General features: G+C 29.2%; 1 long non-coding RNA gene across 2 annotated transcripts; it reads right to left on the bottom strand.

Annotated features, from left to right (window-relative positions):
* Positions 1 to 530: 530 nt before the first annotated feature.
* LOC109120662 (uncharacterized) lies at positions 531 to 3,491 on the bottom strand. Of its 2 annotated transcripts, XR_011210573.1 has the most exons (3): positions 2,949 to 3,491; positions 805 to 2,826; positions 531 to 733 (listed from the first exon to the last, which is right to left on the bottom strand). It is a non-coding gene; the product is annotated as an uncharacterized lncRNA (long non-coding RNA). The 2 variants fall into 2 exon arrangements; XR_002028133.2 differs by lacking the exon at positions 805 to 2,826.
* Between the last annotated feature and the right edge of the window lie 9,921 nt (positions 3,492 to 13,412).

The following is a 13,412-nucleotide window of genomic DNA, read 5'->3' as shown; positions in this document are numbered from 1 at the left end:
TCAATTTTCAGATATTCAAACATGTTTTATTCAAAATTTAGATAGATATTTTCGAATCCCGCTCGAGGAAATCTAACCCTAAGTTTCTCCATTAAATACTAGAGTTTGGATTTCATTTAAGGCATGTTCTTATATGCACAAGTAGTATCATGAAAGTCTTAAATTTTGATATCTTATCACACACGACGTACACTTTCATCATTAACGACTACTTTAAGCTTCTATATCTTTATAGGTCTTCATTTAGTTTTTGTTGATTTGTGTCCATAAAAGAGACATTTAGATTTAGTATGGTTCAAAATCTGTTCTTGAGGAAATAGTTCCGAAGCTTTGCTGGTACTGCCTAGTTCACTCCCAATAAAAAAAGTTAAATTTATTACGAATTCTTAACTTTTTGTAAAAATCTATCTGAATTTAGGTTCTACGGGATCTGTTAGAATATAGAAGCTATGAGATCTATTAGCTAATGTGACGTTATAAACTCTTATAATATATGTATATATCGATTCTACTTTTATTATAAACACATATAATTTTATAGAGATATATTATTAAATAGGATAGTTGACTTTTTTATGTTGTGTCTTTTTCAGTTTTCAGTGGAGTTCCCTAATGAATACAAATTATATTTTTTGTCCCCGGGTTGATTTATTAGAATAAGAGTTTGGTGAATGGAGTCTTCAGCCTTAGAAATATAGACCAAATTAATATGCATGATATTGAACCTGCAAACCTACAAAAAAATGGTAGATTAAGAGGAATTCATTGTGTTGTGTGATAGATGTTTCAAATGAGGTTGCGTACCTATAAAGGTGATATATGAAAAGATAAGTGTACACATGCTAGAACATCCTTATGTTTTGGAGAAACTGATAAATGTCGTGCTAATATATCATGTGATGAGACACATGATGTCATTCAACTTGAAAGATAAATGTGGAATATTGGGCTTATTAAAAGCCCACAATTTTCTTTATTTTTGAGAAACATCATGTGTATCGTCCAATCATATATAGATGTCGCTCATTAGAGCTTTCATATAAGAAGAGATGTTCCAATATATGTGTTGTTATTTTTTCATACCTCTCCTTTGTAGGTATGTACCTCCATTAGAATCATCTAACACACTTCTTAACAAATTCCTTTTCATTTACCATCTTACTTTTGAGTTTAGCAGGTTTATAATCATGCATATTGTTTTGATGTATCTTTCTAGGGGGAGGAAATATGTATATGATTTTGCTCCATCCAGCCAACTGTTAGTGTAATTGACCAACCCAAGGACATAAAGTACTTGTATTCATTATGAAACTTTAACGATATTTATAAAATAAAAATCTTTATCCTATTCTATCATATATTTCAAAAGTTTGATTTGTGTAGTGGTAAACATTAAAATCAAATAGAGTAGTGCAATTTACATTATTATGTTATTATATATGTTTGTGATCTTAAATAAAGCCTCCATTGCACATAGTTGTTACTCTAACTTTATAATTTTTATAATTATCATCATTTTATCATTATTTTCATTAATTTTAAATTATATTTTTCATTCTCAACATTACTATTATTACCTATTGTTTTTTTCTTTATAAAGATCATTGTTGCTTTATTTCAAATTTCGTACATTTGAAACATTTTATATAATATAAAAGGTACTAAATTAGAAGCTCAAATTAATTAACATAAAGGAAAAAAATGACAAAATTTGACCAAAAAAGTTTTAAACTATTCGGTCAATTGGCTCATCTTCTTTGTTCCAAAACGCAGCCCAAAAGTTGTCCAAAGTTAATTCCAATACCTAGAAGCCCTTTAGTATTAGGTTATATTAGATTTCTCAAAACAAAACCTCCTAAAACCTACTTCTCATCAGCCGCTACACTCCATCTCTCCCTGTCTTCTTTGAAATATGGTCACCCCTATCTCAGTATTGGCAGGGCTATACATGATTATTTTTATGCAAAAATGTGTTGCTATGATCCTCTATCTTTTGTTTTGAACTGGCCAATAAAGACAAGATGAAAATGATTATTTTTTTTTGAGATTTTGTTTCTCTTATATGAAGAATCGATTTTTAGATATTCGAACAACTTTTATTCAAAATTCAAATAGATACATTCAATTCCGGTTCAAGTAACTCTAACCCTAAGTTTGTCCTTAAAATACTAGAGTTTGGATTTCATTTTGGACATGTTCTGATATGCACAAGTAGTATCATGAAAGTCTTAAATTTTGATATCTTATCACACCTATGTACACTTTCATGATTAAACTACTACATTAAGCTTCTATATCTTTACAAGTCTTCATTCTATTTTTGTTGGTTTATGTCCATAACAGAGACATCCAAATTATTATAGTTTTAAATTTGTTCTGGAGGAGATAGATCTGAAGCTTTGGTGGTACTGTGTAGTTCACTGCCAAGAGAAATGGTTAGATTTATTATGAATTCTTAAATTTTGTAGAAATCTGTCTGAATTTAGGAGCTACAGGATGTGTTAGAATTTAGGAGCTATGGGATCTGTTAGGATTTAGGAGCTATGAGATCTTTTAGCTAATGCTACGTTATAAACTCTTATAATATATTTATATATCGGTTCTACTTTTATTATAAACACATTTATTTTATCAAGATATATGATTAAATAGGATAATAGACTTTTTTATGTTGTGTCACTTTTAATTGTCGGCGGAATTTCCTATTGAATACAAATTATATTTTTTGTCCTCGGGTTGATTAATTGCAATAAGAGTTTGGTCATAGGAGTTTTCACTCCTAGAAAGATAGACCAAAATAATATGCATGATATTGAACCTGCAAACCTACAAAAACAAGTGGTAGATCAAGACGAATTCATTGTGTTATGTGGTATATGTTTCAAAGGAGGATACCATCTTGCAAAAGTGGTATATGAAAAGATAAGGGTACATATGTTGGAACATACCTTTTGTTGTGAAGACACTCATGAGTGGCGTTCTAATATATCATCTGATATTACACATGATGTCATTCAACTTGAAACCTAATTGTGGAATACTGGGCTTATCAAAAGCCCACAATTTTCTTTCTTTTTGAGTGATCTCATGTGTATCGTCCAATCATATATAGATGTCTCTAATGAGAGCCTTCATATAAGAAGGGATGATCTAATAAATGTGCTGTTAATTTTTCATACCTCTCCTTTGTTGGTATGTACCTCCATTTGAATCATCTATGACACTGCACAACAAATTTCTTTTCATCTACCATCTTTCTTTTGAGATTATTATGTTCATAACCATGCATATTGCTTGATTTATCTTTCTAGGGGGGAAACATTTTAATGATTTTGCTCCATTCAACCAACTTTTAATGTAATTGACTAACCCGAGGACATAAAATAAAACTTGTATTCATTATGAAACTTCAACGATGGTTACAAAATTAAACTCTTTATCCTATTCAATCATATATTTCAAATACTTTGATAGGTTTTGATGGTTAAAAATAAAAATTAATTGAGGAGTGTAATTTCATTTTAATTCTATTTTATATGTTTGTGATTTGAATAAGGCGTACATTGCGCATATTCTAACATTTTCCCTGTTATAATTGTTACTCTAACTGTATAATTCTTATAATTATCTTCATTTTATCATTATTTTCATTAATTTTTAAAATTATATTTTTCATTCTCAACATTACTTTTATTACTTATTGTTGTTTTCTTTAAAAAGATTGTTGTTGCTTTATTTCAAATTTCTTACATATTAATTTTTTATATAATATACAAGGTTTTAAATAAGAAGCTTAAACGAATTAATATAAAGGAAAAAATGACAAAATTCAACCAAAAGAGTTCTAAACTATTCGGTCAATTGGCCCATCTTCTTTTTTCCAAAATGCAACTCAAAATTTGTCGAAAGTTAGGCCTAAAACATAGAAGCCCATTAGAATTAGGTTATATTTGATTTCTCAAAGCAAAACCTCCTAAAACCTAATTCTCATCAGCCGCTACACTCCATCTCTCTCTCTGTCTTCTTTGAAAATATATCCACCCCTATCTCAGTATTGGCAGGACTATGCACAATTATTTTTATGCAAAAATGTATTGCTATAATCGTCTATCTTTAGTTTTGAACTGGCCAATCAAGAAAAGATTACAATGATTTTTTTCGGAGATTTTGTTTCTCTAATCTGGCGAATTGATTTTAAGATATTCGAACAATTTTTATTCAAATTTTAAATAGATACTTTCGATTTCCACTCAACGAACTCTAACCCTAAGTCTTCATTTAGTTTTTGTTGAATTGTGTACATAATAGAGAAATTTAAATTTATTATGGTTCAAAATATATTCTTAATGAGATAGATCCAAGATTTGCTGGTACTGCCTAGTTCACTGCCAAGAAAAAAAGTTAGATTTATTATGAGTTCTTAAATTTTTATAGAAATCTATCTGAATTTAAAAGCTACAGGATCTGTTAGAATTTAGGAGCTATGGGATCTGTTAGCTAATGATACATTGTAAACTCTTATTATATGTTTATATCAGTTCTACTTTTATTATAAGCACATATAAATTTTATTGAGACATATGATTAAATAAGATAATAGACTTTTTTATGTTGTACCTTTTTTAATTGTCAGTGGAGTTCCCTAATGAATACAAACTATATTTTTTGTCCTCGTGCTGATTGATTAGAATAAGAGTTTTATGAATGGAGTTTTCACCCCTAGAAAGATAGATCAAAATAATATGCATGATATTGAACATGCAAACCTACAAAAACAAGTGGTAGTTTTAGAGGAATTCACTATGCTGTGTGGTAGATGTTTCAAATTAGTATACGTACCTGCAAAGGCGATATATGAAAAGAGAAGGATACACACGCTGGAACATCCCTTCTATTGTGAAGAAACTCATGAGTGGTGTGCTAATATATCATCTGATGATACACATGATGTCATTCAACCTGAAAGTTAATTGTGGAATACTAGGCTTATCAAAAGCCCACAATTTTCATTCTTTTTGAGTGATATCATGTGTATCGTCCAATCATATATAGATGTATCTCATGAAAGCACTTCATATAAGAAGGGATGTTCCAATATATGTGCTGTTATTTTTTCATACCTCTGCATTGTAGGTATGTACCTCCATTTGAATCATCTATCACACTGCACAGCAAATTCCTTTTCATCTACCATCTTCCTTTTGAGATTAGTAGGTTTATAACCATGCATATAGTTTTAATGTATCTTTCTGGGGGGAAACATTTTAATGAATTTGCTCCATTCAACCAGCTCTTAATGTAATTGACCAACCCGAGGACATAAAATACAACTTGTACTCATTATGAAAGTTCAACGATAGTTACAAAATTAAACTCTTTATCCTATTCGATCATATATTTCTAATAGTTTGATATGTGTAATGGTTAAAAATGAAAATTAATTGAGGAGTGCAATTTACATTATTATGTTATTATATATGTTTGTGATTTGAATAAGGCTTGTATTGCGCATATTCTAACGTTTTCCCTGTTATAATTGTTACTCTAACTTTATAATTCTTATAATTATCATCATTTTCATTAATTTTTAAAATTATATTTTTCATTCTCAACATTACTATTATTACTTATTGTTGTTTTTTTAAAAAAAGATTATTGTTGCTTTATTTCAAATTTCTTACATATGAAACTTCTTATATAATATACAAGGTATTAAATTAGAAGCTGAAACAAACTAATATAAAGGAGAAAAAATCTCAAATTCGGTCAAAATAGTTCTAAACTATTCGGTCAATTGGCCCATTTTCTTTTTTCCAAAACACAGCTCAAAATTTGTCCAAAGATAGGCCCAAAACATAGAAGCCCCTTAGAATTAGGTTATATTAGATTTCTCAAAACAAAACCTCCTAAAACCTACTTCCCATCAGTCGCTACCCTCCATCTCTTTTCATGTCTTCTTTGAAAATATGTCCACCCCTATCTCAGTATTGGTAGGACTATGCATGATCATTTTATGCAAAAACGTCTTGCTATGATTCTCTATCTTTTGTTTTTGAACTGGCCAATCAAGAAAAGATGAAAATTAATTTTTTTTAGATTTTGTGTATCTAATCTAAAGAATAAATTTTCAGATATTCGAACAATTTTTCTTAAAATTCAAATAGATACTTTCGATTCCCACTCAAGGAACTCTAACCCTAAGTTGTCCTTTAAATACTTTAGTTTGGAGTTCATTTTGGACATGTTCTGATATGAACAAGCAGTATTATGAAAGTCTTAAATTTTGATATCTTATAAGATAATAATTAAACTACTACTTTAAGCTCTTAGTTCATTTTAAGTCTTCATTTTTTGTTTGTTGGTTTGCGTGCATAATAGAGACATTTAAATTTATTATGGTTTGAAATCTGTTCTTGAGGAGATAGATCCGAAGCATGCGGTATTGCCTAGTTCGTTTTCAAGAAAAAATGTTAGATTTATTATGAATTTTTAATTTTTGTTGATATCTGTCTGAATTTAGGAGTTACGGGATCTATTAGAATTTAGGATTTGTGGGATCTGTTAGCGAATTTTACGTTATAAGCTCTTATAATATATGAATATATCGGTTCTACTTTTATTATAAACACATATAAATTTTATTGAGATATAGGATTAGATAGGAAAATAGACTTTTTTATCTTATGCCTTTTTTAATTGTCGATAATGTGTCCTAATGAATACAAATTATATTTTTTGTCCTCGGGTTGATATATGAATGGAGTTTTCACCTCTATAAAGATTGATCAAAATAATGTACATGATATTGAACCTGCAAACCTACAAAAGCAAGTGGTAGATTAAGAGGAATTCACTATGTTGTGTGGTATATGTTTTAAATGAATATACGTACCTGCAAAGGTGATATATGAAAAGACAAGAATACACACGCTAGAACATCCTTTCTATTGTGAAGAAACTCATGAGTGGTGTGCTAATATATGATCTGATGATACACACGATGTCAATCAACTTGAAAGCTAATGGTGGAATACTAGGCCTATCAAAAGCCAACAATTTTGTTTCTTTTTAAGTGACATCATGTGTATCGTCCAAACATATATATATGTCTCTCATTAGAGCCTTCATATAAGGGGGGATGTTTCAATATGTGTGCTGTTATTTTTTCATATCTCTCGTTTGTAGGTATATATCTCCATTTGATTCATCTATGACACTGTACAACAAATTCCTTTTCATCTACCATCTTCCTTTTGAGTTAAGTAGGTTTATAACCATGCATATTTTTTTGATGTATATTTCTACGTAGGAAACATTTTAATGATTTTGCTACATTACACCAACTCTTAATCTATTTAACCAACCCGAGGACATAAAATACAACTTTGTATTCATTATTAAACATCAACAATAGTTACAAAATTAAACTCTTTATCCTAATCAATCATATTTTTCGAAAAGTTTGATATGTGTAATGGTAAAAAATGAAAATTAATTGAGGAGTGCAATTTACATTATTTTGATATTATTTATGTTTGTGATTTGAATAAGACTTACATTGCGCATATTCTAACATTTTCCCTGTTATATTTGTTACTCTAACTTTTAATTCTTATAATTATAATCATTTTATCTTTATTTTCATTAATTTTTAAAATTATATTTTTCATTCTCAACATTACTATTATTACTTATTGTTGTTTTCTTTAAAAAGACTATTGTTGCTTTATTTCAAATTTCTTACATATGAAACTTTTTATATAATATACAAGGTATTAAATTAGAAGCTCAAACGAATTAATATTAAGAAAAAAATGACAAAATTTGGTTAAAACAGTTCTAAACTATTCAGTCAATTGGCCCATTTTCTTTTTTCCAAAACGCAGCTAAAAATTTATCGAAAGTTAAACATCGAAGCTTTTTAGAATTAGGTTATATTAGATTTCTCAAAACAAAACCTCCTAAAACCTACTTCTCATCAGCCGCTACACTCCATCTCTCTCTCTCTCTGTCTTCTTTTAAAATATATGCACCCCTATCTAAGTATTGGCAGAACTATGCATGATTATTTTTATGCAAAAATGTATTGCTATAATTCTCTGTCTTTCGTTTTGAACTGTCCAATCAAGAAAATATGTCAATGATTTATTTTTTTGAAATTTTGTTTCTCTAATCTGAAGAATTGATTTTCAGATATTCGAACAACTTTTATTCAAAATTCATATAGATACTTTCGGCTCCCCCTCAAGGAACTTTAACCCTAAGTTTGTCCTTTAAATACGTGATTTTGGATTTCATTTTGGTCATGTGCTGATAAGCTCAAGTAGTATCATAAAAGTCTTAAATTTTGATTTCTTATCACATCATCATTAAACTACTACTTTAAGCTTTTATTTCTTTATAAGTCTTCATTTATTTTTTTGGATTTTTTCCAAAACAGAGACATTTAAATTTATAATGGTTCAAAATATGTTTTCTATGAGATAGATTCGAAGCTTTGTTGGTACTGCCTAGTTCACTGCCAAGAAAAAAGGTTAGATTTATTATAAATTCTTAAATTTTTATAGAAATATATCTGAATTTTGAAGCTACGGGTTCTGTGAGAATTGAGGAGCTATGGGATCTGTTAGCTAATGCAACGTTATAAACTCTTATATTATATGTATATATCGGTTCTACTTTTATTATAAATACATATAAATTTTATTGAGACATATGATTAAATAAGATAATAAACTTTTTTATGTTTTGCCTTTTTTAATTGTCGGTGGAGTTCCCTAATGAATAAAAATTATATTTTTTGTCCTCGTGTTGATTGATTAGAATAAGAGTTTGATGAATGGAGTTTTCACCCCTAGAAAGATAGATCAAAATAATATGCATGATATTGAACATGCATACCTACAAAAACAAGTGGTAGATTAAGAGGAATTCACTGTGTTGTGTGGTAGATGTATCAAATGAGTATACGTACCTGCAAAGGCTGGAACATCCCTTCTATTGTGAATAAACTAATGAGTGGTGTGCTAAAATATCATCTGATGATACACATGGTGTCATTCAACCTGAAAGCTAATTGTGGAATACTAGGCTTATCAAAATCACACAATTTTCTTTGTTTTTAGTGAGACATCATGTGTATTGTCCAATCATATATAGATGTCACTCATGAGAGCCTTCATATAAGAAGGGGTGTTCTAATATATGTGTTGTTATTTTTTCCACCTCTCCTTTGTAGGTAAGTTCCTCCATTTGAATCATCTATGACACCGGACAGCAAATTCCTTTTTATCTACCATCTTCTTTTTGAGATTAATAGGTTCATAACCATGCATATAGTTTTGATATATCTTTCAAGGGGGAAACATTTTAATGATTTTGCTACATCCAACCAACTCTTAATGTAATTGACCAACCCGAGTACATAAAATACAACTTGTATTCATTATGAAAAATCAACGATAGTTACAAAATAATAATCTTTATCCTATTCAATCATATATTTTCAAAAGTTTGATATTTGTAATGGTAAAAAATGAAAATTAATTGAGGAGTGCAATTTACGTTATTATGCTATTATATATGTTTGTGATTTGAATAAGGCTTACAATGCGTATATTTTAACATTTTCCCTGTTATAATTGGTACTCTAACTTTATTATTCTTATAATTATCATTATTTTCATTAATTTTTAAAATTATATTTTTCATTCTCAACATTACTATTATTACTTATTGTTGTTTTCTTTAAAAAGATGGGATAATGTCCAAGTACCCTCTCAACCTATGCCCGAAATATCAGAGACACACTTATACTATACTAAGGTCCTATTACCCCCCTGAACTTATTTTATTAATAATTTTTTACCCCTTTTTAGCTTACGTGACACTATCTTGTGGGCCGAACGATGGATGACTATTTTTTCAAACTAGTGCCACGTAGGCTAAAAAGGGGTAGAAAATTACATATAAAATAAGTTCAGGGGGGTAATAGGACCTTAGTATAGTATAAGTGTGTCTCTGGGATTTCGGGCATAGGTTGAGGGGGTACTTGAGTATTTTCCCTAAAATGATTGTTGTTGTTTTATTTCAAATTTCTTACACATGAAACTTTTTATATTATATATAAGGTATTAAATTAGAAGCTCAAACGCATTAATGTAAAGGAAAAGAATGATAAAATTCGGCCAAAAAAGTTCTAAATTATTAGTTCAATTGGCCCATCTTCTATTTTAAAAAACGCAGCCCAAAATTTGTCCAAAGTTAGGCCCAAAACCTAGAAGCGCTTTAGAATTAGGTTATATTAGATTTCTCAAAACAAAACATCCTAAGACCTACTTCTCATCAGCGTCTACACTCCATCTCTCTCCCTGGCTTCTTTGAGAATATGTTCACCCCTATCTCAGTATTGGCAAGGCTATGCATTGTTATTTTTATGCAAAAATGTGTTGCTGTGATCCTCTATATTTCCTTTTGAACTTGCCAATCATAAAAAGACAATTATTTTTTTTCTCTAATATGAAGAATCGATTTTCAGATATTCGAACAACTTTAATTCAAAACTCAAATAGATACTTTCGATTCCCGCTCAAGGAATTCTAACTCTATGTTTTTCCTTTAAATACTTGAGTTTGAATTTCATTTTTGACATGTTCTAATATGCATAAGTAGTATCATGAGAGTCTTAAATTTTTATATCTTATCACACACGAACTACGCTTTCATCATTAAACTACTACTTTAAGCTTTTATTTCTTTATAAGTCTTCAATTTCATCCTCTTTTTTTCTGTCCATAACAGAGACATTTAACTTTATTATAGTTAGAAATCTATTTTTAAGGAGATAGATCCGAAGCGGGCACTTCCTAGTTCACTGCGAACAAAAAATATTAGATTTATTATGAATTCTTAAATTTTTTGTAGAAATCTATCTTAATTTAGGAGCAAAGGGATCTGTTAGAATTTAGGAGCTATGTGATCGGTTAGCAAATGATATGTTATAAACTCTTGTAAAATATTTATATATCGGTTGTACTTTTATTATTAACACATATAAATTTTATTAAGATATATTATTAGATAGGATAATTGACCCTTTTAGGACTTTTTCAATTGTCGGTGGAGTTCCTTAATGAAAACAAATTTTATTTTTTTTTGTCCTCGGCTTAATTGATTAGAATAGGAGTTTTATGAATAGGGTTTTCACCCCTAGAACGATAGATCAAAATAATATGCATTATATTGAACCTGCAATCCTACAAAAACAAGTGCTAGATTAAGAGGAATTAATTGTGTTGTGTGTTATAGGTTTCAAATGAGTATACGTACCTGCAAAGGTGATATATGAAAATATAAGATACACATGCTGGAACATCCCTTCTATTGTGAAGAAACTCATGAGTGGCGTGCTAATATATCATGTGATGATACACATGATGTCATTCAGCTTGAAAGCTAATTGGGGAATACTAGGCTTATCAAAAGCCCACAATTTTCTTTCTTTTTAAGTGATATCATGTGTATCGTCCAGTCATATGTAGATGTCTCTCATGAGTGCCTTCATATTAGAAGGGATGCTCCAATATATTTGCTGTTATTTTTCATACCTCTCCTTTGTAGGTATGTACCTCCATTTGAATCATCTATGACACTGCACAACAAATCCCTTTTCATCTACCATCTTCTTTTTGAGATTAGTAGGTTCATAACCATGCATATAGTTTTGATATATCTTTCCAGGGGGAAACGTTTTAATGATTTTGCTCTATCCAACAAACACTTAATGTAACTGACCAACCCGAGGATATAAAATACAAATTGTATTCATTCTGAAACTTCAATGATATTTACAAAATTAAACTCTTTATCCTAATCAGTCATATATTTCAAAAAGTTTGACATGTGTAATGGTAAAAAGTGAAAATTAATTGAGGAGTGTAATTCACATTATTATGTTATTATATATGTTTGTGATTTGAATAAGGATTACATAGCGCATATTCTAACATTTTCCCTGTTATAATTGTTACTCTAACTTTATAATTCTTATAATTATCATCATTTTATCATTATTTTTATTAATTTTTAAAATTATATTTTTCATTCTCAACATTACCATTATTGCTTATTGTTGTTTTGTTTAAAAATATTTTTGTTGCTTTATTTCAAATATCTTACATTAGAAACTTTTTATATAATATACAAGGTATTGAACTAGAAGCTCAGAGGAATTAATATAAAGGAAAAAAATGACAAATTCAGTCAAAAGAGTTCTAAACTATTCGGTCAATTGGCCCATCTTCTTTTTTCCAAAATGCAGCTCAAAATTTGTCCAAAGTTAGGCCCAAAACATAGAATCCCTATAGAATTAGGTTATATTTGATTTCTCAAAACAAAACCTCCTAAAACCTACTTCTCATCAGCCGCTACACTCCATCTCTCTCTCTATCTTCATTAAAAATATATCCACCCCTATGTCAATATTGGCAGGACTATGCATAATTATTTTTATGCAAAAATGAATTGCTATAATCCTTTATCTTTCGTTTTGAATTGTCCAATAAAGAAAAGACGACAATGATTTTTTTTTTGAGATTTTGTTTCTCTAATTTAAAGAATTGATTTTCAGATATTCGAACAATTTTTATTCAAAATTCAAATAGATACTTTCAATTCCCGCTCAAGGAACTCTAACCCTAAGTTTGTCCTTTAAGTACTTGAGTTTGAATTTCATTTTGACATGTTCTGATATGCTCAAGTAGTATCATAAAAGTCTTAAATTTGATTTCTTATCACATCATCATTAAACTACTACTTTAAGCTTTTATTTCTTTATAATTCTTCATTTTGTTTTTTTGGATTGTGTCCATAAAAGAGACATTTGAATTTATTATGGTTCGATATATGTTCTTGATGATATAGATCCGAAGCTTTGCTGGTACTGCCTAGTTCACTACCAAGAAAAAAGGTTAGATTTATTATGAATTCTTAAATTTTTATAGAAATCTATCTGAATTTAGAAGCTACGGGTTCTGTGAGAATTTAGGAGCTATGGGATTTGTTAGATAATGCTACGTTATAAACTCTTATATTATATGTATATATCGGTTCTACTTTTATAATAAACACATATAAATTTTATTGAAACATATGACTAAATAAGATAATAGACTTTTTTATATTGTGCCTTTTTTAATTGTCGGTGGAGTTCCCTAATCAATACAAATTATATTTTTTGTCCTCATATTGATTGATCAGAACAAGAGTTTGATAAATGGAGTTTTTACCCCTAGAAAGATACATCAAAATAATATTCATGATATTGAACGTGCAAACCTACAAAAACAAGTGGTAGATTAAGAGGAATTCACTGTGTTGTGTGGTAGATGTTTCAAATGAGTATATGTACCTAC

The sequence above is a fragment of the Solanum lycopersicum genome, chromosome 7, assembly GCF_036512215.1.
Source record: "Solanum lycopersicum chromosome 7, SLM_r2.1".
NCBI classification, from domain to species: domain Eukaryota; kingdom Viridiplantae; phylum Streptophyta; class Magnoliopsida; order Solanales; family Solanaceae; genus Solanum; species Solanum lycopersicum.
This window is presented reverse-complemented; position numbering and strand designations above follow the sequence as displayed.